Source organism: Hibiscus syriacus, unplaced genomic scaffold (genome assembly GCF_006381635.1).
Source record: "Hibiscus syriacus cultivar Baekdansim isolate YM2019G1 unplaced genomic scaffold, ASM638163v2 tig00111952_pilon, whole genome shotgun sequence".
Taxonomy (NCBI): domain Eukaryota; kingdom Viridiplantae; phylum Streptophyta; class Magnoliopsida; order Malvales; family Malvaceae; genus Hibiscus; species Hibiscus syriacus.
In genome coordinates, this window is record NW_024063220.1 from 59,185 (window position 1) to 85,000 (window position 25,816).

General features: G+C 35.3%; 1 pseudogene; it reads right to left on the reverse strand.

Moving 5' to 3' along the window:
• Window positions 1-680: 680 nt before the first annotated feature.
• On the reverse strand, window positions 681-25,340 carry LOC120173451 (annotated as a pseudogene).
• Window positions 25,341-25,816: the final 476 nt, after the last annotated feature.

Below are 25,816 nucleotides of genomic sequence, written 5' to 3' on the forward strand. Positions count from 1 at the left end.
TGTGAACGATACGTGCAATGGATCGAAAAACTGCACTTCGGCTTTCCCGTTATAACAACGAAGAAGACGACTTTCGAGAAGTTGGCAACTCATCCTTGGCTTTTTTCATCTGTTGTCATTTTCTTTTTTATACATGTTGGCTGAAACTGTCTAATATAGATTGTAAATTGTCCTTAATTCTCTTCCATGGTTTTTTCTTTACTCATTGCAAGTGTTGGATTATGTTATGACATGTTAGATTTTCTTGTTTGGCATAGACTCGTTCGATCCAAAAAAAATCTAATTTAAGTTCCTATAGTTTAATTATAATTTTTCTATTTTTTAAATAAAATTAAATTTTTAAAAATTGAAAAAAAAAATTATGCTAACTGCTAAGCAGTAGAATTCGACTTTTTTCCCGTATAATACAAAAAGACAAAAAGGAAAGCGAAGGCAACAATATCAAACTATTGTCCTAAAGGAAAATTGACAACAATAAAATGCAACTCTTGTAGTTCTTTTAACATCTCCATTCATTAATCCACTAATTTGAATAAATTTTATAAAGAACTACAATATAAACAGAATCTCCCAATTATTATAGTTAATAACACACAAAAATGAAATAAATAAAGCCAAGCCCAATAAAAGAAAACTAAGGAGCCCCTTGCCCCCCGAAAGATATTAAAGAAAAATTATAAAAAGAAAACCGGAAAGACCAAAATGCCCTTTTTGGGCAGAAGACCAACCTATTCCTGTATTGCACATTATCACACAAAAATGGTGATAATGGCTTCTTGAAGAAATACCCCATGTTTTTGGAACATGGAGAAAAGAATAAATAGTATGATGTAGTTTATATGCACAAATGATAATCATTCTGAAAGTGGAAGTAGGAAACCGAACCCAGAATTTTCACGGATCAATGATGGAGGCTCGACATCGGCTTTGTCGACTTGCTGCAGGGACTTGGAGATGTCGTCCTCAGTAAACGGAATGCTGTATTGACAATATGAATTGCACATGCATAAATCATAAAGCGTGTATGGGGTTTTAGTGCTTTTCTTCACGAAACTAAAGGGGGTACTAACTAACCTCGAGTCATCGTCTAATAGGAAAGAACTACTAACGGCATTGTTCGAGTCTTCAGTCATCATGACTCTCATTTTTGCAATGACCTGTTCAACGAAGAGTTTGTCGATAAATTTCGCAGGCTTAGTATTGCACCGGCCGGATTATGGTAACGTTACGGATTTTGGTAGTTTGAACTTACATCTGATGACACACTATGTGTTCCATATTTGTCATCCCAGTACATTGTGCTGATTCGGTACAACTGTTGTATGCTTAGTACCTGAAGAAACGACAACACGAGAAAGAACGTCGAAGGTTTAACGAATGAAAAATGTTAAAGGGAGTGAGGAATCTGAAAGAGAAGGGATGTGTACCGGGCAAAGCTCTTTAGTGATTTCATCCAAGGTCTTTTTCAGTTTCTGATGAATAACCTGAGTAGCAGAGAAACGGTTCAGACAGTAAGTCATACAAGATCGTTACTTGAAACTGTTATCAAACAAGATGCTATAAAGTTAATCTAACCAGGAATCCTATGGCCTGCCTTATGTGCTTGAGTTCATCCCATGCTGAACCTGCATACTGTTTGCAAGAAGAATTTGGGTAAAGGAACGGCAAAAAGAAATGGAATGGTATATATAACAGCCATGTATGGTTGCCAATACTTTACCTCCTCGGTTGCCTCGTTGCACCATTGCTCTAATTCAGCTAAACCAGCTTTCACATATTCCCCATTACTGAATGAGCAACACTCGCGTCGCAGCAGAAGACCACACAAATGTGTAAAAGAACAATGCCACACGAATTAATCATAACTTTTTCGTAGAACAGATTAATGACGAGACACGTTGAGTTATACCTGTTGAATAGCTGGACATTAATGAATGAGAATATCTGAGTGAAAACTTTATGGGCTAAGAAAGGCGGTACCTGTCGAACCAGAAAAGTGAGACTCGTAAAATCAGTAAAAGAGATACAATTTTTTTTTCAAGCAAAGTTTCATATCTTACATGGTTTTCTTTCATTATATTCAAATAACGGTTCAAGCTTTTCACAATGCTTTGCCAATGAGCAATTAAAGCTTTCTGAACAACGGCATTTGCTTGAGTACGTCCCTTCACCATACTTGCCCGTGATGTCCTAGGAGCCTGTATTGTATCGAATAGTCACCGTAAAGAAGCAATTTCTGAAAGTAGTAGAGGTAAGATACCAAACTTCATAACCCACTCAGCGACACATACACAACTCGTGACGAACTGGAAGAGGAACCGAAAAAGTAAAAATAACCTGAATACACATTCCAATCAGTGGAGAGATCTCTTTCTTTAGATTGTCTCTTATCATTCCATATATCTTCTCCAGGAAGGCAGTTAGTTGTTGCTTAAACAGTAATGCTGGGTACTTGGCCTCAACTTGCCGTAAGTCATCAAGCCTACTAATCCCACGACCATTAAGAAATGAAAGCCCAGGACTTTGGGGAGATCCACGTAGTCCCTAGAAAGCAGGAAAAGAAAATTGATTAAATATAAGAGTAAGATAAAGTTTTCGGTTAGATAAAATCATTCCTTCTTACTTGAGACATCCTCCCAAAGAGCGAAGCTGATGATGCTCTTCGCCTTTGTGGTGTCAAACTTGCAGCTCCACTTGCTTTAAGTGTGCGTTGGAGCAGCATCAATAACGTTGATGAGTTGGATAACCAATACGCTAGGACATCGTTATTGTCCTGGACCTTCAGCAAGGTAGACATGGCTTATTAATATTATTCTTTTCATCCAGAAAACGGTGAACGTGAAAAAACGATACGCCGTCAGTTGCACTCAGTGCATTGGCTTTCAAGAGCTGATGATAGTGACACAGAAAACTTTAAAAGCCAAACCATAGCTTACCTCTATGGAAGAAGCTATTGTTTGAATGATACGGTCAAAAACAGTCGTTTTTTCAACTTCAAATGACCTCCAGTGAAGAAGACATTTGAAAACAACACAAGCAGCAACCGGTTTGCTCCCGGAGAATCCCAAATTTTGTGATATACACTTGATCAGAAGGTCCTGGTTCTCCTAAAACACAAAAGGAAGAATATGAGCAATAAATCAGGACTGGTACATCTATGTAGATAGAAATTTACCACTAAAAATTATCAGATAAGATATGAGAACGAGTTTAATAGTAGTGTCATGCATTTCAATGACCACTAACCTGCTGCTTTTCGTTGAGGTTTTTCTGAGGTTTTTCCTCAGATTCAGGCTCACGTACATTTGATATGGCAAGAGTCATGTCCTGAGAAGATACTAAGCAGTAAGCAATATAATATAAATGATAGAACATCGTATATCCTATAAATTTTCAGTTTCCATTTTCACAAGTAACGATATTCCCTACCGATAGAACCTTTGTTTCTCCATTTATAACATTTCCATTCTCGGGGGTCCTCTGCAAATTAATTAACAAATGATCAGGTTATATTTCTATATGCTTGTACCATGAACTAATAATATATCTAATTTTTACCGGGACAATCATTGTTCTTTGTCTTGTGGTCAAGGGTTTCCCGGTTGGTGATATTGCCAGAGACTGCTGGCGAAGTACTTGAATCTCGGATTGTGAATTGGAAAGCTTCTCTTCCAACCTGAAACATAGAATGAATAAACTTTTACAAAAATTATAGGGACGATGAAAGGGTGCTTGCAAAAAGCAGCAGTAAATAAAGTAAAACGTGTGGCGGACATTTGTGTGCCGTGACAACTGACACCCAGACAGGATAGGAAAAGGGAGAACTAATTTTGTCACTTATCATCTCTGAGATTATCGGTTCTCTTTTCTACCTGTTTTATTTTCTGTTCAACATTTTGATGCAAAGTACTGTTAGTTTGTGTCCAAACAAGTTTCTTTTCAACACAGACCTTTGCACAGATTCCTTTAGTTTATCCACTTTCCGTTCTGAGTCTTCAAGTTTCTTTACCAGCTCTGCATTTCTGGCCTCGGCATCCGTACAAGCATTACGAGCCTCCTCCTTGGCTTCTCTTTCTGATAGCAATGAAGCCTGCAGAGACAAATGAACATCCCTGCTGTTATCATCAAAGTTTCTAAAGACTTGAGATATATATATATATATATATATATATATATATATATATATATATATTTAAGAGAATTGCTCAGCAATATCTTGCAAGTGAAAGAGGATACACAATGCATCAAATGATGATACACAAGGTAAATGCATGATTTCATTAATTTCAGATAACTACAGTAAGTAATTACTGATTTGTTGTCATCCTTACTGTTTATCTTGCAACTTTTTTTTGATAAGAAATGGAGACCTCATTAAAAAACCCCTTCATGATTGCTGAAACGTGAAACAGAAATCAGCGGAAGGAGGAAAATAGTGTCTCAAATTTTATTCATATAAGGATAAATACACATCCGGAGATTACATAGATTCAGTAACATTAACTGCTTCATAATTCATATCTTGATTGTCAATTTCATCTGATTTTCAGTTTTGATAACCTTCAGAAGCTGTATCCATTATATGCTTAAATAGGAAATTAAATTGTTTTGCATCTATTCAAATTAAATTTCTCATAGAATATCAAAGCAAGGAAACAGACAGTGAAGAGCCGACCACAATCATGTAGGTTAGAATTCTTACCTTCACACTCTCTGCCTCAGTATTTAAGGAATCGATCTTTTCAGTGTCCTGAACCATAACAGGAGTCTCCTTGATGATCGGAGGAGCTTCCTCAATAGCTTTCCGAGCAGCTTCTTGCTCTTTCTTGACTCTCTCATTTGCTTCTTCCACTTGTAATTTCATTTCATGCAAGGCATCGTGTAACTTGGCAATTTCTTTTGCCTTCTCCTCTTCTAAATCAGTCTGTTTCAAGGATATAAAGTAAAGATTTAACTGGTCAAAAACCGATGATGATTAAGTTTCACAGGAGACTGCAACAATTGTAAATGATAATATAGGTCATAACATTAAACGGCATAAATTACCCTCAAACGTTTCTCAAATGACAAACGCCATGTAAGTTCTTCCACACGCTTTTCAAGTTTGTCTTTTGCTTCTTTTAGAGCTCCTGTTTCCCGGGCAGCCTAAACAAATTAAGAGTAATGGTTATAACGTATGCAAATTGTATTAAAGATTTTGTGAGCAATGTTGTCCTAAAGAATATGATCAAACCATCTTAAGCTTTCTGAGCTCTCTCCTCGCAACCCGTCTCCTCCAACCACATTGAGTAGTTAGTGCAGCCTTCTGGAGATTCTTATAGTAAAAGTATGCAGCATGGAAACGGAAAGTAGCCTGAATGTTTAAAATAGTATTCAGTCAATATTCAATTTTCTGAATTGAATTTGATACCTTCACTGCTGCAGAAATGATGTGTGCAACTTTCTTTCCAAATCCCATTAATTTTATGGAGACGAGAACATGCTCAACTAGTTGTAGTAATACCTGAACAATGATTGTAGCCTTGGTTTGCTTTCTGAATCGGAACTCGTTTCGAGCGGTCATTGCCCTTAAGCCAGTCTGCAATGTGATTGCAGACAACCTTATATTTAAATAGGATTCCCTAGCAATGTGCCGCCTAAAGTTCTTTTGGATCTTCACAGCTGCTGCTTCCCTTCTCAATTGCTCGTAGAGTTTGCAGGCTAATATGCCTAATTACAGTAAAAAGGAAAACAGACAGGTCGTAAATAGGATTTTCATTTTAGTGTGGTTTGGGCCCCAAAATAATATATCCCAGAGCCATTTTTACATTTAAAAAATACTTTCATGTTTCTGTTTCTGAAATTCATCAGCTTCATACATTCAGAATAGGGAAAAAAACGTTTAATAACACTAAAATGATACCTCGCCAATGAGATTGCAAAATGATTGCAGCTTTACGTAGGGAAATGAACTCCTTCCATGCAATATATGTCCGGATTTGCCTTTGAATGGTTCTGGATGCTTGTCCAAGAACTTCTGCTCTTCTAGCATCTAACTCAGCCATCTGACTGGCTCGAAGGAAAACTTTGGTCTTACCTATCTGCTACGCAAATTGTGTTAAACAGAGTGTAACACAAAAATAACAAACTCACTCACTGAATGCAGACCACTCGTTGCTTTTGGATGATCACACAAAAACCTTTAGTCATGGAGTTTAGAAAATGCTCAAGAAATTAGTTAAACTCCAGCTATCTCCATTTTGGCTTATGTTTCAGCAGACAGGAAATTAAATTCTATGATAGACAGGATCTCCTCTTAATCCTCTCATCCCACTGTATTTCCTAAATGTCAGGACCAAAATTAAAAGCTCTAAGAATGCGTTTCAGTTACCTGATAACCTTTCAACCCCATCTTATCCAGGATCATTTGAAAGGCAACCTTGTCATCATGACTACACATGCAAACACACACGAAAGAGAACTTTAAAATTATATGCTACAGTAAGGATATCAGCCTGCAAACTCTATGAGCAGTTGAGAAGGGATATAACTTGAACATGCACGTATTGTGTACAAATGCAATAGTATAAATTTAGGCTAGAAAAGTTTAAAAGTGCATGTTCAAGTTATTGACCAAACACGAGAAAGGGTTTTACTCAGCATCTATCACATAAATTAGTAAGAAATATGATGCAAATTTTAATTTACACATTATCAAGGTAAGCATCCACTGAATGAATATGTCCATCTCTGTCACAAAACTTACTAAAAATTTACAGCTACAAAAAAATAGGATTTGCAACTTACTTTCCCTCCAAAATTTCTGGAGCAAGAAGGCCAAAACGGTTAAGGAATTCATTAAACGTTCTTCTTGTTGGATATCCAGCACAGCTGATCCTAATTGCCTCGAGAACACCCTGTAAGGAAGAAAAAAGACAAAATTTCAACTGTCATGGCCATCAAAAGTACCAGTTTTGATAGTTTGGAGCAGAAGAAATAGAGATCATTATATTGATAAATTATACTCACACCACATCGTAATTGCTGAATTATATTGGCATTCTCAAAAATTGCAGGCTTGAGGACATTGTTTGGCTTCACACATCTGATATAGTGAGGTTCTGTTGAGTTCAATGTCTCCATTAAAGATTGAAGTTGCAGCTGCCATTTTTAAAACATTTTTCACTTATCATAGAGGAAATTATATAAAACTCCAAGTTAAAAAGTCAGTAGTTGCAATTGTAAAAGAAAGAGTGGAACTATCAACTTGTCATCTGTCTCTAGCATTTACTAGTGTTGAGAGTGTAGACACTAATTTTTCACTTTCTTTTAAAATTATTTTTAATTATTATTATTATCAATATTAATCTAGTATTATTATTATTATTATTAAAATTATTATTATTATTATTAATATTATACATTATATCTTATTATTATTATTAAATAATTACATTACAAGACCCAACTCAGGCCCGGTTTACAAGCCCAAACATGGAGGCCCGATCAGCCAACTGGCCCAGCTAAACCCTAAACCTAATTTAGAGTTTGTGTCATCTCTAGCCGCCTCAGCATCACAGCCGTTGGATCTGAGAGATCCAACGGTTCACAGGAGGTCCAACATGATGCAGCTAGGGTTTCTAAACCCTAGCTTCTACGTTGCCACGTCCCAGCCGCCGTTCCAAAGTTCCAGCCGCCCCACGCCTCCAGCTGCTTCCATAATCCCAAACCAGATGTCTCGTCCAGCCGTTGCCGACGCTTCAGTACTGCCACGACGCCTCTGACGAACACTCCAGAAGCCTTGCTGCCATGACACCGACCGTCCACGTCGCCTCTATGGTGAGTCACCAGCATAGCTTTGGTGACTCACCGAGCCTTTCATCCTTTGGACCAGTCCGACGAGAGCCACACCGAGGCTATAAAGCCTCAGTTCCCCTGCAAAAAAAAAAGGAAGGAGAGGGGACAGCAACAGAGAACACAGACAGAGCAACGGAAAGATATCGAAAAGACAGAAACAAAAAAAACAAGAAGAGAGACCACGAGAGCAAGAACTACACCAACGATCCCAGACAACTACGTATCTAAAGAAAAGAGAAGAAGACGAGAAGAAGACTTACCACCGAGGAAGCTACGCCGTCGTCAGAATCTCCACACACACCGCCAAAGAAACCGAAACATCGTGGGTATTTCTATAGATCTAGGTAATTTTGGGGATGTTTAAGGGAAAAAGATGTCGGATTTGGCCAGGGGAGGTTTAGAGCTTCATTTTGAGTATATTTTTAATTTTTCGGCCACCATGTGTGGTGGCCGGCGGTGGTGACCGACGCCGGAGCACGGCTGCCGGCCGGTGGCCTCCCTCTCTGTTTTAGAGAGAGGCGAGAGAGTTAAAAATTCTCTCTCAGTTAGAGAGAGAAGAGAGAAAGGAGAAAATGAGAGACCGACCCGAAGGGCCGGTCGTTTGGGTTCAAATACCCTCCACCAAACGACGTCGTTTTGGTGGAAGGGTATTTGTGTAAATTCATGTATGGTTAAACCATATGCATAGTCACCAGAAGTTTATAAACTTCCATTTTAGCCACTAAAACCAATTTATATGTCTTTTAATTTGGTATTTTAATTTTATTTTATTTATATTTTCGTCACTGATTAGATATGTTTACATATATATATTTAGAATTATTATTAATGTCCATATTACATTATTACTTAGAATTATAGTTTTAAGTTTTAATATTTTACATTTTAATCCTGATTAATAATTTAGGGTAAATATTATAATTCGTCCCTCAGATTTTAATATTTCAATACCTAATAATTAATATAGGTTAAATCACACTGTTAGCACTCAAGTTTTATAATATTTCGAATTAGGACTCTAGTTTTATAATTTTACATTTTAATCATTAATTTTCATTTTTGACTATGAATTTTTAATATTTTACATTTTAACACTATATTTTTAATACCTTTTAGTTTAATCATTATTTATTTGCAATGTTATTTTATTACTTTTATATTTTAATTATTGCTTTAATTATTATTTTATTTTAATCATATTTAATTAATTTTATAAATAACTTTTAATCATATTTAATATATATTTTTTTCAATATTAAGAAAGGGCAGTCTTAAAGCACTGGATGTCCATTTTCTAATATTTCTAAAATAAATATAAATTATATATATTAATCTATATATTAATATTTTATTATTATTTTTTAATATTAAGAAATGGCAGTCTTAAAGCAACTGGATGTCCATTTTATGATATTTTTAAATAAATATTTTACTTTTATCAATTATATATATTAATCTAATTTTTTATTATTTTTAAATAAATATTTTATCAATATTTATTTATTTTTTATATCGAAGAAACGAGCTGTCTTAAGGCACCTAGAAGTCCTTTTCTGATATTTCTAAATAAATAAATATTTTTATAAAATATATATAAATTAATATATTTTCTTAAAAATTATAGTAAAAAAAATTTTGAAACAACAGAATTATAAATTAAATATATTTGAATTCTTAAAATTCTATTATTAGAGACAATTTATAATTGAAAAATACCAATTTTGGGCGTTGTAGGGGTGCTAATCCTTCCCTAAATGTAACCAACCACGAATCCCTTTTTTATTATTAAAAAGAACGAATTTTTGGTTAAAACGCAGATCAGTTTATCTTTTAATTGATGTTTTCTTAAAAACTCTTTTAAAAGATATTTTTTAGGTATTCGACCTACCTGACCCAAAAGGCCGATGGCGACTCCTAAAATATTTTTAAATCAAAAATCATTTTTTATTCACATTATTTTCCCGCCGAGTAAAAAATTCGTGCCCGGACGAAAACCGGTTACGACAGCTTGGCGACTCCGCTGGGGATTGTCAAACTTTAAAATCAATTGTAAATTGTCTCTATCAGTTGGAAATTAAAAATTCATATATTTAATTTTTAATTCTTTTCTTTCAAATTTTTTATTACTTATTATTTTTATATTATTTTATTAATATTTTTTATTTATTTTATTCAGGTATTAATTATTTTATTTGTCTGTTAGAGATTTGAAAATTTCTCCTCACACACAACACTTGCATTGCATAACATAAGATTTCTAATCAAGCTTGTCCCTTTTAAGTGGGAGTGAAAGCGACGACTTCGTGATAATTTATTCTCCGTGTCAGACCTAGCAAGTAACTTTCGGGGTTCATATGCTCTATGTCTTCGTGAGAATTTATTCTCCGTGTCAGGCATAGAGAAATGTGTCCCCCTCGAATTGAACTCGATCCACTAAAGTCTGTAATGGACTAGGATTGAGGGTTTGACAGCCCAAGGGGGCATCAAAAAGGACAGTTTGAGTACCTTTACTCCTAGAACTGAAACCTTGCATATAATAAACCCTAGAAACTCTCTCGATCTGAAACCATGCCAAAATTTTGTCAGTAGGTATACACAAAGGAGAAATAAGCTCTAGCTTTTAATTTATTTTATTTCCTTTTCTTTTTCCTGAATAAATGCATGCGAACTAGAAATCATGTGGTTAGGCTAAATTTTCCAAACAAAGCATGGAACTAGAAAGCATGAGGTTAAGATTTATACCTTGATAGATAGATTTTTTTCCATTAGTTGGCACTAACTATTCTATTTTTTCTTATTTTTTCTTATTTTTTCATGCATGTTACATTGCTCTAATCTGTTTATATTGATTTCTTTTGTTTGCATTGCATGAGCATGGCATAACCAAAAGGTGTTTACTGGAAAGACTGTTCACCAAATTGGAAAGAAATCATAAATGGATAAAAAGTTTTATGATCAAACAAAATATGATGCGGCCAAGGAAAGACATCCTGAAGAAACTACGAGGATCGAGGGAAGTTCTGTACATAGAGAACCGATTATATTAATACCAAAAGTATTACACAAAGATCCTACCAGATTGATACCAAAAGCAGTCTATGGTAAGAGCATCAGTCAGGGCATTCAGAGTAGTGGAGGTTTTTATGAAGCTCAAGCATGTTATTTGAAGGGCTTGAACGACCAAAACAAGAAATTGAGCACAGAAATGAAAACCATGCATGAAGATTTTCAGAAGATTAGTCAAGCCTTTCAAAATGCTGGCATAGGAAACACCCCAGAAGAGTGGATCACAGGGGTCACCAAGCTGAAAAAGAACTGCAACATATATGAAGATCTTGTTCAAGAACTTCTTGGACAGAAAGGATCTCTTACAAGGGAAAATGAGCAACTCCGAGAAGTGACACAGAAGATGAAAGAGAATGTCATGGAAGAAGTTGCAATCCAGACAAGCAATATGTTCTTAAATGATAGATTTAGCTGACTTTACAAGGAGATGAAGCAGACTGAAGACTCAACTTTTGAGTATGAATGGAAACTAACTGGGCTTTGGAGAAGTTAGAAGTGAAAGATATCCCTTTATGTAAAGTTTTGTTTGATGTACCGAAACTTTTGTGTTCAATGAAATCTGTTCTAAGATGATCACTCTTGAGTAACACCTTTTTCATACATGCATTTGCATTTTGCATCTTTGCATTTTTCATTGTGCATTTATACTTTTATATTTGCTTTTGTACTATACAATTTGCATTTTTATTGTTACATTCACATATTTACATTTGCATTTACATTTGCATTTTTACGTTTGTATTTACATTTTCATTTTTTACATAATTACATTTGGTTTTAAACTATTTTACATTAAACATGAAAACATGAGAGTAATTCGTGGAGGATTCCATGACATAATTTTTGAAATCAAAGTGGAGCTAACTTGGTCTTCCTAAAGAAGGATAAGAACCATGAATGAGATTTTAGTAAGGGTTGGTAGAATTGAGAAACTACAAGAGCAACTTATCAAGACTCAATAAGAGATGATTGATCAAGTAAAAAATTCCCATAATGATTCAAAAGAGCAAATGACAAAACTGATGGACCTGATAAATATTGTACTCCATGGAGAGAAACCCTTAAAGGATCCCACTGTGAATGCTGTGAATAAGGTTCTGAATGATAATGATGAGTTCGATGTGATAGTGTCTGATGATCAAGAACCTATTAGAGAGCATGGTAATTCAAGACAGATTCAAGATTTGGTCCCAAGGGGTAATCTAAGGAGTCTGGTGAACACTACCCCAATTATAGCTAAAATGAGCACCCAGAACCCCCTCGATAACATGAGAGCATTCAGTCGTTCAGAACGATCAAAGAAGGTGATAGCCTCGCGAGCGAGAAAAACTCTGAAGGTGTTTCAAGAATCTATCTCAGACCTGTAGCCTCATTTGGTTAAAGGTCAATATATTACACCAAGATTGGTGAAGGTGTCACCAAAGCCTTATGCCCATTGCTATGATCAAAATAGCTTTTGTAATTTTTACTTGGGGGTATCTGGACATTCAACAGGGAACTGTTGGTCACTGTTAAAAGAAATAGAGATGCTCGTCGACAAGGGAGTCTTGACACAAGAAATGATCAAGAAATGGGGGGCAAATAAGGATAAAAATCCTGGGCCAAGTACACACCCAACATTAGATGAGTAATGATGCATAAACAAGTGGAAGTGTTATCTACCACTGTAATACTTTCTATTTTCAGCATCTTGTTTGAACTTGTTTTTTTTTGTTCCTTTCTCCACCTTTTGTGCAATAAATAAATGTGTATTTCTTTTATGGTTATGAGCAAGGAATCAAGTTTTAACCTTGAGATTATTGAGTATCAAGTAAATTAAATATTCTTTTAATTTTTCAAAAGTTATAGATCTTTGGCAAGTGATAAAATTATACCTTCCATCCAATGCCAATTATTTGATCCTTACTAAAGACCAAATTTTGACCGTACATTTATCTGAGACTCTGAAGAATATCTCTACCTGTTCTTGAGACACCTACTCCAGATGTTTACCTTTTCAGGTAGAGTTGATCGATTCATTATGTTACATTCCACCAAAGTCACACATTTGTCCTTCCAAATACAAAACCATCATAAACCAAAACACCTCAAAAGAACCAAACTTTCAATTATCCGTGAATCTTACTACAAGAAGAGACGAGATGAGGCATCATGGACCAACTCATTGAAGATGATTTCGAGTGATTAGGGCATACTCAAGAAGAAGGAAAAAGTGATTAATTGAAATAAATATATCATGCATTAATTACATTTTTTCATGTAAGCAAAGTTAATCTTGAATATTCATTCCCCTGGAGATACCTCTTTTTACAAGGACTTCTATGTATGAGATGACTAAACTTCGCGCACAGATCAAGCACGCCAACTCAGTGTCATATCACCCAAAGATGAATGGGGCATTTGCAGGAACAAATAAGTACCTTAAGAGGATCATTACAAAGACCACTGAAGCTTACAAGGATTGGCACGAGAAGCTACCTTTTGCCTTATATGCATATTGAATTCCTGTGCGAACATCTACTGGGGCAACACCTTATTGTTTAGTCTATGGGATGGAAGCAGTCTTACCGATTGAAGTTAAGATTCCATCACTTCGAATTTTGAGAGAAGTAAAATTAGATGAATCTGAATGGATCCAAGCTCGATTTGATCAATTAAACCTTATTGAGGAGAAAAGATTGAAAGCTATTTACCATGGACAGATGTATCAAAAACGGATGATGAAGTCTCATGAAAAGAAAGTACATCCAAGAGAATTCCAAGAGGGTGATCTAGATGTGATCTAGTGTTTAAAAAAAGATTTTGCCTATACATAAAGATTTCCGTGAGAAATGGATATCTAATTGGGACATGTCAAATATTGTAAAAAATAGGCCTTTTCCGGAGAAGCATTGATTTTGGCAGAAATGAATGGGAAAGTTCTGAGAAACCAAAATAAACTCAGATTCTGTCAAGAAATATTATACTTGAAAAAAAAATTGGCAGTCTAGAGGGATCCAGATGATAGAAAAATCCCCAGCAAAGCAGATCCAAGTCAAGCAAAGCAAGATTGAAGGCATCTAAAGATAATATCTTCAGAATTCATTCCGCCTCTCAAGATTGTTTTTTATTTGCAAAAGTTGGTTTTTAAAATCTTTAATGCATGATATGAAAAATGATAAAGGGGGTTCAAGATGTAAATTTTTAAATAACATCTTGAAACCAAGGGAGGATTCGAGTTGAAAACTTGAAAAGGCGGCTCGAATATTGAATGGTGCAACAACGACATAAGAGACTATCTTAACCTCTTAATGAAGCACCACACATCTCAAAGACGTTCCTGAGAGTCAGACACAATAAGTATCTTTATCAGATGAGCATAACAACGAGAAGTATCTCTACAAGGTGAGCATAACAATCATTTCTTCAAGTTAACCCAAAGAGACATATATGTTGGACTGATTTGAGAGACCTTACTTTACCAGAATCCACCTACACCTTAAATCAGTCAATAATTTTGACACTTGCCATAGGACTATGATTTTTGAATGATTTAAAAGTGTAGTTGATTTATTTGATATTCATTAAACTCATTGTTTATGATTTGATTCTATTGTGAACCTGAGAAGGGCATTACTTTGCAAAATTCTTTCATTCTTCGATAAAGAAAGGAGAAAAAACATTTTCAAATAGGATAGTCTCAAATGAGGAAGGTCCTTGAAGCAATTGTTGCTTATTCTACCTCTGTTGTAGAAAAAGAATGAACGAGGCCAGAATGATGAAACATTTCACTTTCTTGAAAGCAAGTTGTCCAAGAAGCCAGAAAGTCTGGAGAATTGAACTTGTGACACTCTTCTATGACATTATTAACAGCTCATCAAGAAAGATTATCGTTTATCTCATGCTGAGGGCGATAAGCATCACCAGACAGATTATTTTCCCCAACCATCAATTCATGTTCTCTAGAAGATTACATCATAGAGCCATGAACAAGTCACTACCTGCACTCTGGTTATACCGTGATGTTGGCTCAAGTCTTGATACATCATTGCTACTTCTTCTATGCCAATCATTTTCTTTGTCAAGATGATATCCATTATGTCCTTCAGAAGATTGTTGAATTTGAATTTGAGGACTCATGGCACAGAATAAGACATTGGAACAGAATCTACCCTTATAGGCCTTTTATATAGGGTAACATTGGTTACAGGATTCCAAAAGTTGAAGATGACCAGTTTTACTGTCAACTAAACCGTTCCATGATTCGAAAAGAGTGGGATATATTGGAGCAACAGAAGAGGCAGTCACTATAATAGTCATTGCAAGAAAAAGCACCAACAAAAGTCTTCTAGTCATCCCTATGATATTTATTTGTCCCAGTAAGGTTGTTACATTGGATGTCACAGACAACAAGGTCGAATTCGTGAAATCTACTCATCAATTGCTCCAACTGATCACTATTCAGTTATTTCTCATCTGTTTTCAAAAGTATTGCAAGACAATAGAAGGCAACCTCTGCATCACTGATCTCAGAGAAAAGAGACATGACATAGAAACCTAGAAGTATTTCCACCTCATCGGGTTCAAGTGGAACAACTTTATTCCTTCCAACCCATACCAGATTCCATTTTCGGTATTCATCAAGAACATACTTTTGGACATTCGAAGGTGACTCATCGTCATAAGCTTCAAGAGCCTTACGGATCCTTTCTGTCAATTTGGCACTTTCTGTACATGTTTGTAAACAGTTCAACTTTGTTCTTGATGCCCAGGAAGGCTACCAGTTTTTGTCAATGGAAAAACATCATGTATGGCGCGTGGAGGAAGTAAAATAAGAGGAAATTTGTTCTCAATTGGCAGATTATGAATATAGCCCCTTTTCCGTGCAGCAGCATGAAAATACTTTGAATATACAAATTCTGGCTCTACATCAGTACTGTGACATTTCGGTCCAAGTACCAACTGGAGCAAGTGCTACTTTCTCATAGTAGAAATAAGGAGGCCCAATAACATCTTCTGGAAGTGTTCTTTAAGTTATCTGATCGGTTTGGGGTCATTGCATAGTGGATTCCTATCTTTTACTAGAAGAAGTGTGTCAGCAGCCTTTGCCATTTGAACAACATATATGAAATTTGTCAACTCTTCAATTGATGAATTCAGACCACATCTCTCCATGGCTATTGAAGCTTCAGCTTCTGAGTATCCTATTTTCGTCAAGTATAACAGTTTATTCTCCTCATCAGAATCAGAATTCAGGATTTCCTTGATATCAGAAGAACTATCAATATCTGTGAAATCATCCTGAAAGATCGCTTCATAATCAGATGAGTAGTTATCAGAATTAACATGCTGCATGGGTGTGGATGTTTCAAGAGCCTGTACCACTGTATACGTAGTCTTGCTATTGCATCAGATTACTGTTCACATAAATTGGTTTCTCTTCTACAGAAAAGTATATTCCAGAAATAACCTTCACTGAAAGATGATAAGCCACTGTATCGGCCTGGAATGGATTACCAAGCAATTTATACCGCTCTGTCTGACTAGACTCCTCCATATCCAGAAGATGATCACCTCATTCACATATCTCAGACGTTTATGTCAGAATGATTGAGCACTTCTTAAGTTTTTGACAACATGAAGAGAATTCCTCCAGTTACTGTTGTTTAGTGACACCAGATTGAGTGTATTCAAGATAAACAGATTCAGGGTATCTCGAAAGCCATTTCAAACAGAAATGATCCATGTAGTACATTCTTGGAAGCTCATCTCAACAAGAAGTAATGTTGAGCGCACTTTTAACATCTGTATCAGCAAATGTTGGAGCATTTTAAATGTTTTTTCATACAGATCCATGTGGGGCATTTTGAAGGCTCATATTAACAAGAAGCAAATATCGGGGCATGCTGAAAACCCATTTCAATTAGAATTAGGACTGTTGATGCATTTTTGAACGTTCGTATCAGCAATGTTGGGACATGCTGAAGGCCCATATCATCATGTGTTAAAGATCATTGATTTGAGAAAATATTTCCAATGAGACAGAAAGATATGAAGAATGAAAATGATGAAAAAATGAAAGTCGAGCTGACTATACATAATTGCTTCGTTCATCAGGCAGTTGCATTAGGGTCCTGTTGTTGAACAAATATTTATTCATCAAGTATGGTTTCAAATACCCAATCTTCTTAAAACCATGTGTCACATAACAGTGTGTTCTTTGTTAAGCTATATCACTGTTGCATGAATAAAGATGGTCCCCTTGTAGACCATTCGATCCAATGATTAGTTCCTCGAGACCTCAAACTCTGAATTTGGCCTTTTATGTGTCAGTGATAATTGAAAATATTTCTTTGAGATTCTTGTTAGTTAATTTCAACCATACTGTTGAGGTTATGAAGCTTCTTTTCACATCAGTGTTTTTACTTGATGACATTGAAGAGAGAAGCTCATGTATATTGCTATTTCCCGATATTACTGGGGTTATCATTGCCAGCTAGACTGAACTGAGTTTTCATCTATTTTGGTTTTATCATGTACGTTTCATCCCCAGCATCAAGAATTCTATGGATATCGTTCTGTACATGAATCCTATATCTGAAGTGTTTCTACTTTCTACAATGCTCATTACAGAAGAAAACGTGATCAGTATCACACTTGCCCTTGCCCGAGAAGATATCAAGATCAGTTGGTATCTCTTATTCAATTCGATACTAGCATATATTGTGGATTTGACCAACTTTTTGGTCATACCAATATCTCATTTGTATTCCCACTGAGTTTTGTTCTCAAGTGGTCTTGCGACATCATACAAAAGCTTTAAACACTGTGCAAAGAGTTTTCCTGACCAGCAATCCAAGCAGAAGCCGTAGAAAAGGGTGAATATGTTGTCAAATACGAACCAGTAATTATGGTGTTAAACTAATGTTGTGATCATATGGTTTTCATCTATTGATCCAAGATGAAGTCTGTTTTCTTCAACCCCAAGATTAGAAATGAGATATGATGAAGATTTCTTTCCACGGAAGGAGAGCTGAAATTTTAACAACAAGAAACTAGTGGAGCCAACTATGGTTGAACGACATGTTGTTATTAAGCATCTCGATATGATATGGTCCAAGTTGCCTTATTCGAGATTTGATTAGATATGAAGACATGAAAGGAATTAGGATAAATCCTCCTTGTGATGTGTTTCAAGAGTCAAATCAGAACAAACATTGCTCTCCTAATTAATCCCTGCTTAGTCAGGCATATCTACATCTACACTCTTCAAAGATGATAGATTCTCTTTTCAAAGATGATAGATTCTCTTTTCAAAGATGAATGCTTTACTGGATTTCTACACAAGTCCAAACAAAGAAAGCCGGTGTTACCAAAGACAAAATGGGGCATCAAAGTCATAGTTCTGACTACAGCAAGAGTTTCACAAATGAAACATTTCTTCTGAGACTTTCATGAAGCAAAAAAAAACGCAAAGATACAAGTTGATCAAATGATTCTGCAGAAATGCAAGCTTGATAGCATAAGTTTCTACACTGATATCCAGAGGTAACCCTGGCAATAAATGATGAAGTGAAGGAAGACCAAGTTCACCACTTTGAAGTCAAATGAAGATTGCATCAACATTCATGTATTTATAAGAATATCATTTACACAATAGACAATGCATTACATTGATACATCTGAGTACATTCAAACATGAAGTTTTACAGATATTCAAAAGAACAAGAAGATTCATGAAAAAATACCTTACAAAAAGAAGGTATTCAAAACCGCAAATACAGGAATCACGCAAACATCTAAAGAATAGATGGACGTAATCCACAAAAACAACCTTATCTTAAGATTGGGGCATGTTACCCAATCAACATATTATTTCAAAAAAATAATGAGAAAACAATTTCCATAGTTTCTCATTCAATCTTTTCTAAAAACGAAATTGTTGAAAAGTAAGAAAATGATTTTCATAGTTTCTTACTTAGTAAACTATTTCCCACATCTGTAAGTCCTACAGTGCATGATGTTTCCAAAAAGCCTTCGGGAGCTTTTTGATGTTTTCAAAGCCTTAGGGTCATCTGTAAGTCCTACAGTGCATGATGTTTCCAAAAAGCCTTCGGGAGCTTTTTGATGTTTTCAAAGCCTTAGGGTCATCTGTAAGTCCTACAGTGCATGATGTTTCCAAAAATCCTTCGGGAGCTTTTTGATGTTTTCAAAGCCTTAGGGTCATCTGTAATTCCTACAATGCATGATGTTTCCAAAAAACCTTTGGGAGCTTTTTGATGTTTTCAAAGCCTTAGGGTCATCTGTAAGTCCTACAGTGCATGATGTTTTCAAAAAGCCTTCGAGAGCTTTTTGATGTTTTCAAAGCCTTAGGGTCATCTATAAGTCCTGCAGTGCATGATGTTTCCAAAAAGCCTTCGGAAGCTTTTTGATGTTTTCAAAACCTTAGGGTCATCTGTAAGTCCTGCAGTGCATGATGTTTCCAAAAAGCCTTCGGGAGCTTTTTGATGTTTTCAAAACCTTAGGGTCATCTGTAAGTCCTGCAGTGCATGATGTTTCCAAAAAGCCTTCGGGAGCTTTTTGATGTTTTCAAAGCCTTAGGGTCATCTGTAAGGCCTACAGTGCATGATGTTTCCAAAAAGCCTTCGGGAGCTTTTTGATGTTTTCAAAGCCTTAGGGTCATCTGTAAGGCCTACAGTGCATGATGTTTCCAAAAAGCCTTCGGGAGCTTTTTGATGTTTTCAAAGCCTTAGGGTCATCTGTAAGCCCTTCAGTGAATGATGTTTTTAAGACCTCTGGAATGATGTTTTCAACATTTCAGTCTTACTTAAAATAAGCCGAATGAAAAATTGTTGTCTTTTTCGTCTTTGCTCTATTCTTGTTAACACAAGAATGAGCAAAGAGGGGCAGTTGTAGACACTAATTTTTTACTTTCTTTTAAAATTATTTTTAATTATTATTATTATCAATATTAATATAGTATTATTATTATATTATTAAAATTATTATTATTATTAATATTATACATTATATCTTATTATTATTATTAAATAATTACATTACAAGACCCAACTCAGGCCCGGTTTACAAGCCCAAACATGGAGGCTCGATCAGCCAACTGGCCCAATTAAACCCTAAACTTAATTTAGGGTTTATGTCATCTCTAGTCGCCTCAGCATCACAGCCGTTGGATCTGAGAGATCCAACGGTTCACAGGAGGTCCAACATGATGCAGCTAGGGTTTCTAAACCCTAGCTTCTACGTTACCACGTCCCAGCCGCCGTTCCAAAGTTCCAGCCGCCCCACGCCTCCAGCTGCTTCCATAATCCCAAACCAGATGTCTCGTCCAATCGTTGCCGACGCTTCAGTACTGCCACGACGCCTCTGACGAACACTCCAGAAGCCTTGCTACCATGACACCGACCGTCCACGTCGCCTCTATGGTGAGTCACCAGCATAGCTTTGGTGACTCACCGAGCCTTTCATCCTTTGAACCGGTCCGACGAGAGCCACACCGAGGCTATAAAGCCTCAGTTCCCCTGCAAACAAAAAAAAAAGAAAGGAGAGGGGACAGCAACAGAGAACACAGACAGAGCAACGGAAAGATACCGAAAAGACAGAAACAAAAAAAAACAAGAAGAGAGACCACGAGAGCAAGAATTACACCAACGATCCCAGACAACTACGTATCTAAAGAAAAGAGAAGAAGACGAGAAGACTTACCACCGAGGAAGCTACGTCGTCGTTAGAATCTCCACACACACCGCCAAAGAAATCGAAATACCGTGGGTATTTCTATAGATCTAGGTAATTTCGGGGCTGTTTAAGGGAAAAAGAGGTCGGATTCGGCCAGGGGAGGTTCAGAGCTTCATTTTGAGTATATTTTTAATTTTCCGGCCACCATGGGTGGTGGCCGGTGGTGGTGACCGAGGCCAGAGCACGGCTGCCGGCCGGTGGCCTCCCTCTCTATTTTAGAGAGAGGAGAGAGAGTTAAAAATTCTCTCTTAGTTAGAGAGAGAAGAGAGAAAGGAGAAAATGAGAGACTGGCCCGAAGGGCCGGTCGTTTGGGTTCAAATACCCTCCACCAAACGACGTCGTTTTGGTGGAGGGGTATTTGTGTAAATTCATGTATGGTTAAATCATACGCATAGTCACCAGAAGTTTATAAACTTCCATTTTAGCCACTAAAACCAATTTATATGTCTTTTAATTTGGTATTTAATTTTATTTTATTTATATTTCGTCACTGATTAGATATGTTACATATATATTTAGAATTATTATTAATGTCCATATTACATTATTACTTAGAATTATAGTTTTAAGTTTTAATATTTTACATTTTAATCATGATTAATAATTTAGGGTAAATATTATAATTAGTCCCTCAGATTTTAATATTTCAATACCTAATAATTAATATAGGTTAAATCACACTATTAGCACTCAAGTTTTATAATCGAATTAAGACTCTAGTTTTATAATTTTACATTTTAATCATTAATTTTCATTTTTGACTATGAATTTTTAATATTTTACATTTTAACACTATATTTTTAATACCTTTTATTTTAATCATTATTTATTTGCAATGTTATTTTATTACTTTTATATTTTAATTATTGCTTTAATTATTATTATTTTAATCATATTTAATTAATTTATAAATAACTTTTAATCATATTTTAATATATATTTATTTTTCAATATTAATAAAGGGCAGTCTTAAAGCAACTGGATGACAATTTTCTGATATTTCTAAAATAAATATAAATTATATATATTAATCTATATATTTTAATTATTTTTTAATATTTTTTTTATTTTTTAATATTAAGAAATGGTAGTCTTAAAGCAACTGGATGTCTATTTTCTGATATTTTTAAATAAATATTTTACTTTTATCAATTATATATCTTAATCTAATTTTTTATTATTTTTAAATAAATATTTTATCAATATTTATTTATTTATTATATCTAAGAAAAGAGCTGTCTTAAGGCACCTAGAAGTCATTTTCTGATATTTCTAAATAAATAAATATTTTTATAAATATATATAAATTAATATATTTTCTTAAAAATTATAGTAAAATTTTTTTTTGAAACAACAGAATTATAAATTAAATATATTTGAATTCTTAAAATTCTATTATTAGAGACAATTTATAATTGAAAAATACAAATTTTGGGCGTTGTAGGGGTGCTAATCCTTCCCTAAACGTAACCGACCACGAATCCCTTTTTTATTATTAAAAAGAACGAATTTTTGGTTAAAACGCAGATCAGTTTATCTTTTAATTGATGTTTTCTTAAAAACTCTTTTAAAATATATTTTTTAGGTATTCGACCTACCTGACCCAAAAGGCCGATGGTGACTCCCAAAATATTTTTAAATCAAAAATCATTTTTTATTCACATTATTTTCCCGCCGAGTAAAAAATTCGTGCCCGGACGAAAATCGGTTACGACAGAGAGCATCAGTTTATTACCAAATTTAGTGTAGAACAACTCAATAATTATAAGAATGACTGAATTTATGATTTTTATAAGCACTGTAATGCTTATGAGCTGCTTTAGTTTTATTTTCTGTATGCTTTACTCAAGAAAGCTACTACTCAATCCTAAATCAAGGTTTGGTTTGGTCTGACTAGGAACAAGTACACGACTATGATGCCAAAAGGAAAAATAGGGTCAGTTTTGAATTAGAGATCAAAGAGGCTTTTAACATCTTTATTTACATAGATCTGAAGCATTCGGAAAGGTTCAATTTTCCAATGCACTTCAGTTTCCAATTTTTAACACATGGAAATCTGATGAACCTACATTACTCAGACTCTTCACTTTTCCCAAAGTACTCAAGTACGACACTTCTATCCAACACATATTTGAACAAGGGTATTGCTCTTAATATGCGGAAAATTTTAGAAAGATTAAGTATACCACATCTGACACTCATCTCAATAAATACACTGGATCAGTAATACCTTAAAGCGTGATCCAATGGATGAAAACTTGGATGATTTTGAAGACTCCTCAGCCGGAGGAGGAAACAAACAAGCCACAAAGGAGCACTTTGAGGCAGTCAAAAGATCCTGATGTTCAGCCACTACATAATCTTTGTTCTTGTCAAGGAACAAATCAGTCAGATAAGTTACCTGGGAGAGGAAAACATAGCATAAAGTTTAGTTATCCTCATAGTCAGGGAAATTTTATAGATATACAAAAGCAAAACATGTTTCCTCTCCAGCATAGTGAGAAATAGTAAAACTAGTACGAGATAGCTTTGGTTTGATGAATCGCTTGTTGTTTTTGAATGTCTGGAACAACTTTTGAGCAAATGTTTCATGTGTAGACTTGGGAAACATACTGCATAAAGCAGTCAAGTAAACATGAAATCAATCAAAAGCAAAGTACAGTAAGGAACGTTATTACGTGACAGACAATGCATGTATTTTCTTCAATAAATATGTTATGCATCATATACACATGCACAGAAGCAATAATGACTTTGGTTTACTAAAACTTCAACATATCAAATAGAGCAAAATACTAGCTGCTTACCAAGCTTCATCGAGAAGTGCAATAATTCCTCCAGGTTTCTGCAGAAAGATGGAGCACTTAATTATGCAACATAATGCATGAGATGATAGTGAAGAATACCAAAACTTATAAAGAAAAAAAAAACATATTTCTGGGAAGATTAGCTCATATAAATTAACAAGAAACAAGCAAGAAACAATCTTGAACCTTTTCTATCAAATCCAACACATCCTGGTTATCAACAAATTCTATATAGCTCCAATTGATTTCTTCTTTTGTGTATTCCTCCTGTTCCATTTTAAAACATGCTACAAAGAAAATAACCATATTTTCAGAATAAGCTTGGCCAAGGTAGCATCTAACGTAGGGAAAAGAACAGTGTAGAATTTACCAAACCTGATTGAAATGTTGCTGCAGCTTTTCATTTGTAAAATTGATGCAAAACTTCTCAAAACTATAGATAAAAGAAAACATGTAAATCTTTGTTAGTTACAATAGTAAATATTCAATTTAATTGTATGTAAAGGAAAATGTCTTAACCTATTAAACTTAAAGCTCTCGAACCCATAAATATCAAGAACTCCAATCAATTGCTTTGAGTTTGGATCTTGTCCGATTGAAGAGTTGATCTTGTCAACAAGCTGATAGAAATAAAGAGAACTCTTCAGAAGTTCATGCACTCTTGTTGCAGAAAACAGGCAGTGATAAAATTTCTTTACCAATCGAACAAGCGAGAATAGATGGTTTTAGCTAATGCATCCCTGCTACCCACTGCAGCGACAGGATCTAGAGGTCTTTTAATAATCTCTTCAGGGGTAACCATTACACGCTTTATCATTGCATCTTCCAAGCTCTTGACATCACACCTATTATATATATATATATACATGTAGTTTATGAGACATGGATTAAAAAACAACATGCAAGGTAATAAATGAAGAAACATATTCAAGAAATGCCTCATACTTGAGCAGCTCAGCTGTTGTATTAAGATGGAACCTAGATTTCTCATCCTTGATAACAGAGGAGTCCGCCTCAGCTCCCTTAGCAAACTCAACACTCCCAAGATGTAAAATGGCAGCCACAACACGAAAAATTGCCTCCTGAAAGCATCACCATCGTGAAACTATGAATGCAACTACAAGTGTCCTATTTTCTGAAACTAGCAGAAGAAATGATGACCTGCTCGTCCTCGCTGATTCCAACTACATCCATGGCCCTTATAGTTGCAATGTACTCCTGTGCATCATCTACCCCATCCAATGCATAGCAGTCCGATTGATTAAGGTAATGGAAAGATTTAGGGCCGCCCAGCTTAAACTTTTCTTTAACCTGAAATTGTCAAGAAAACATTATCAGTCCTTGCCTATTATTATCAGCATAGATAATTCTAAAAGCAAGGTCTTATTGCCTCTGGTGGTGCTGCACAAAGAAGATAAAAGCAGTGGTAATTTCTTTCGGGACTTGAAATTTGGCAAACTCAAGACCGTTCAAGCAAATATGTACGAACAGCCGCCCCAGATATCCTCCCATTCTTGTCAAATTGAAGCTCAACAAATTTACCAAAACGACTGCATAGCACCAAGAGGCAGGAAAACTCAGACAAACTCATAAACTAATTCAAATAAATGATAGATCAAATAATTAATTGGAGAATAATTTTTGTATTAAAATAGTCCAACCAGCACCGATGGCTGAAACATGAACTGGTCGATATTACAAGCGAGGAGCAGAGTAAGCTATCATGTTTGAAGAAGGTTGTGACTTTTCAGATCCAAAAGCAAACATACACTCACCTTGAGTTGTTATTCCTAACAGTTTTTGCATTTCCAAAAGCTTCAAGGACAGGATTGACTGCAGAAATTAAACATTCCAAAGTATCAAATCAGTTGAATGTTATCATTTTTGTCAACTCATTGGAGGCCATGAGGGTGTTGGGTTTAAGATTCATCTTACTTCTAGAACTTGTTGTTCAACTGTCCGCCCTTCAACTCCAGATCAACCACCAAGGTATGCAAGGTAATGCATGAGCATCTTTGTAGTCTCAGTCTTACCAGCACCACTTTCTCCACTAACTAGAATCGAGTTGCTTTTCCCCTCATTAATCATTGCCCTGTTTCAATGATAAATCAGAGATAGTATTCATAGGAAACTCTGATGTTCGGTAGATCAGAGGGCATTTACCTATATGCAACGTCTGCAACAGCATAAACATGAGGACTCAGCTCTCCAAATCCAGTCCCTTTATACTGTTCCATCATGGGAGTATCATAAAGGTGTGGTAACCTTTGGAATGGATTTATAGCAATCAGGATATTTCCAGTGTGTTGAGTAAATAGAAAAGAATAGCAATTCAGCAAGAAAGGCTATGATGACATCAAAATTAAATCACA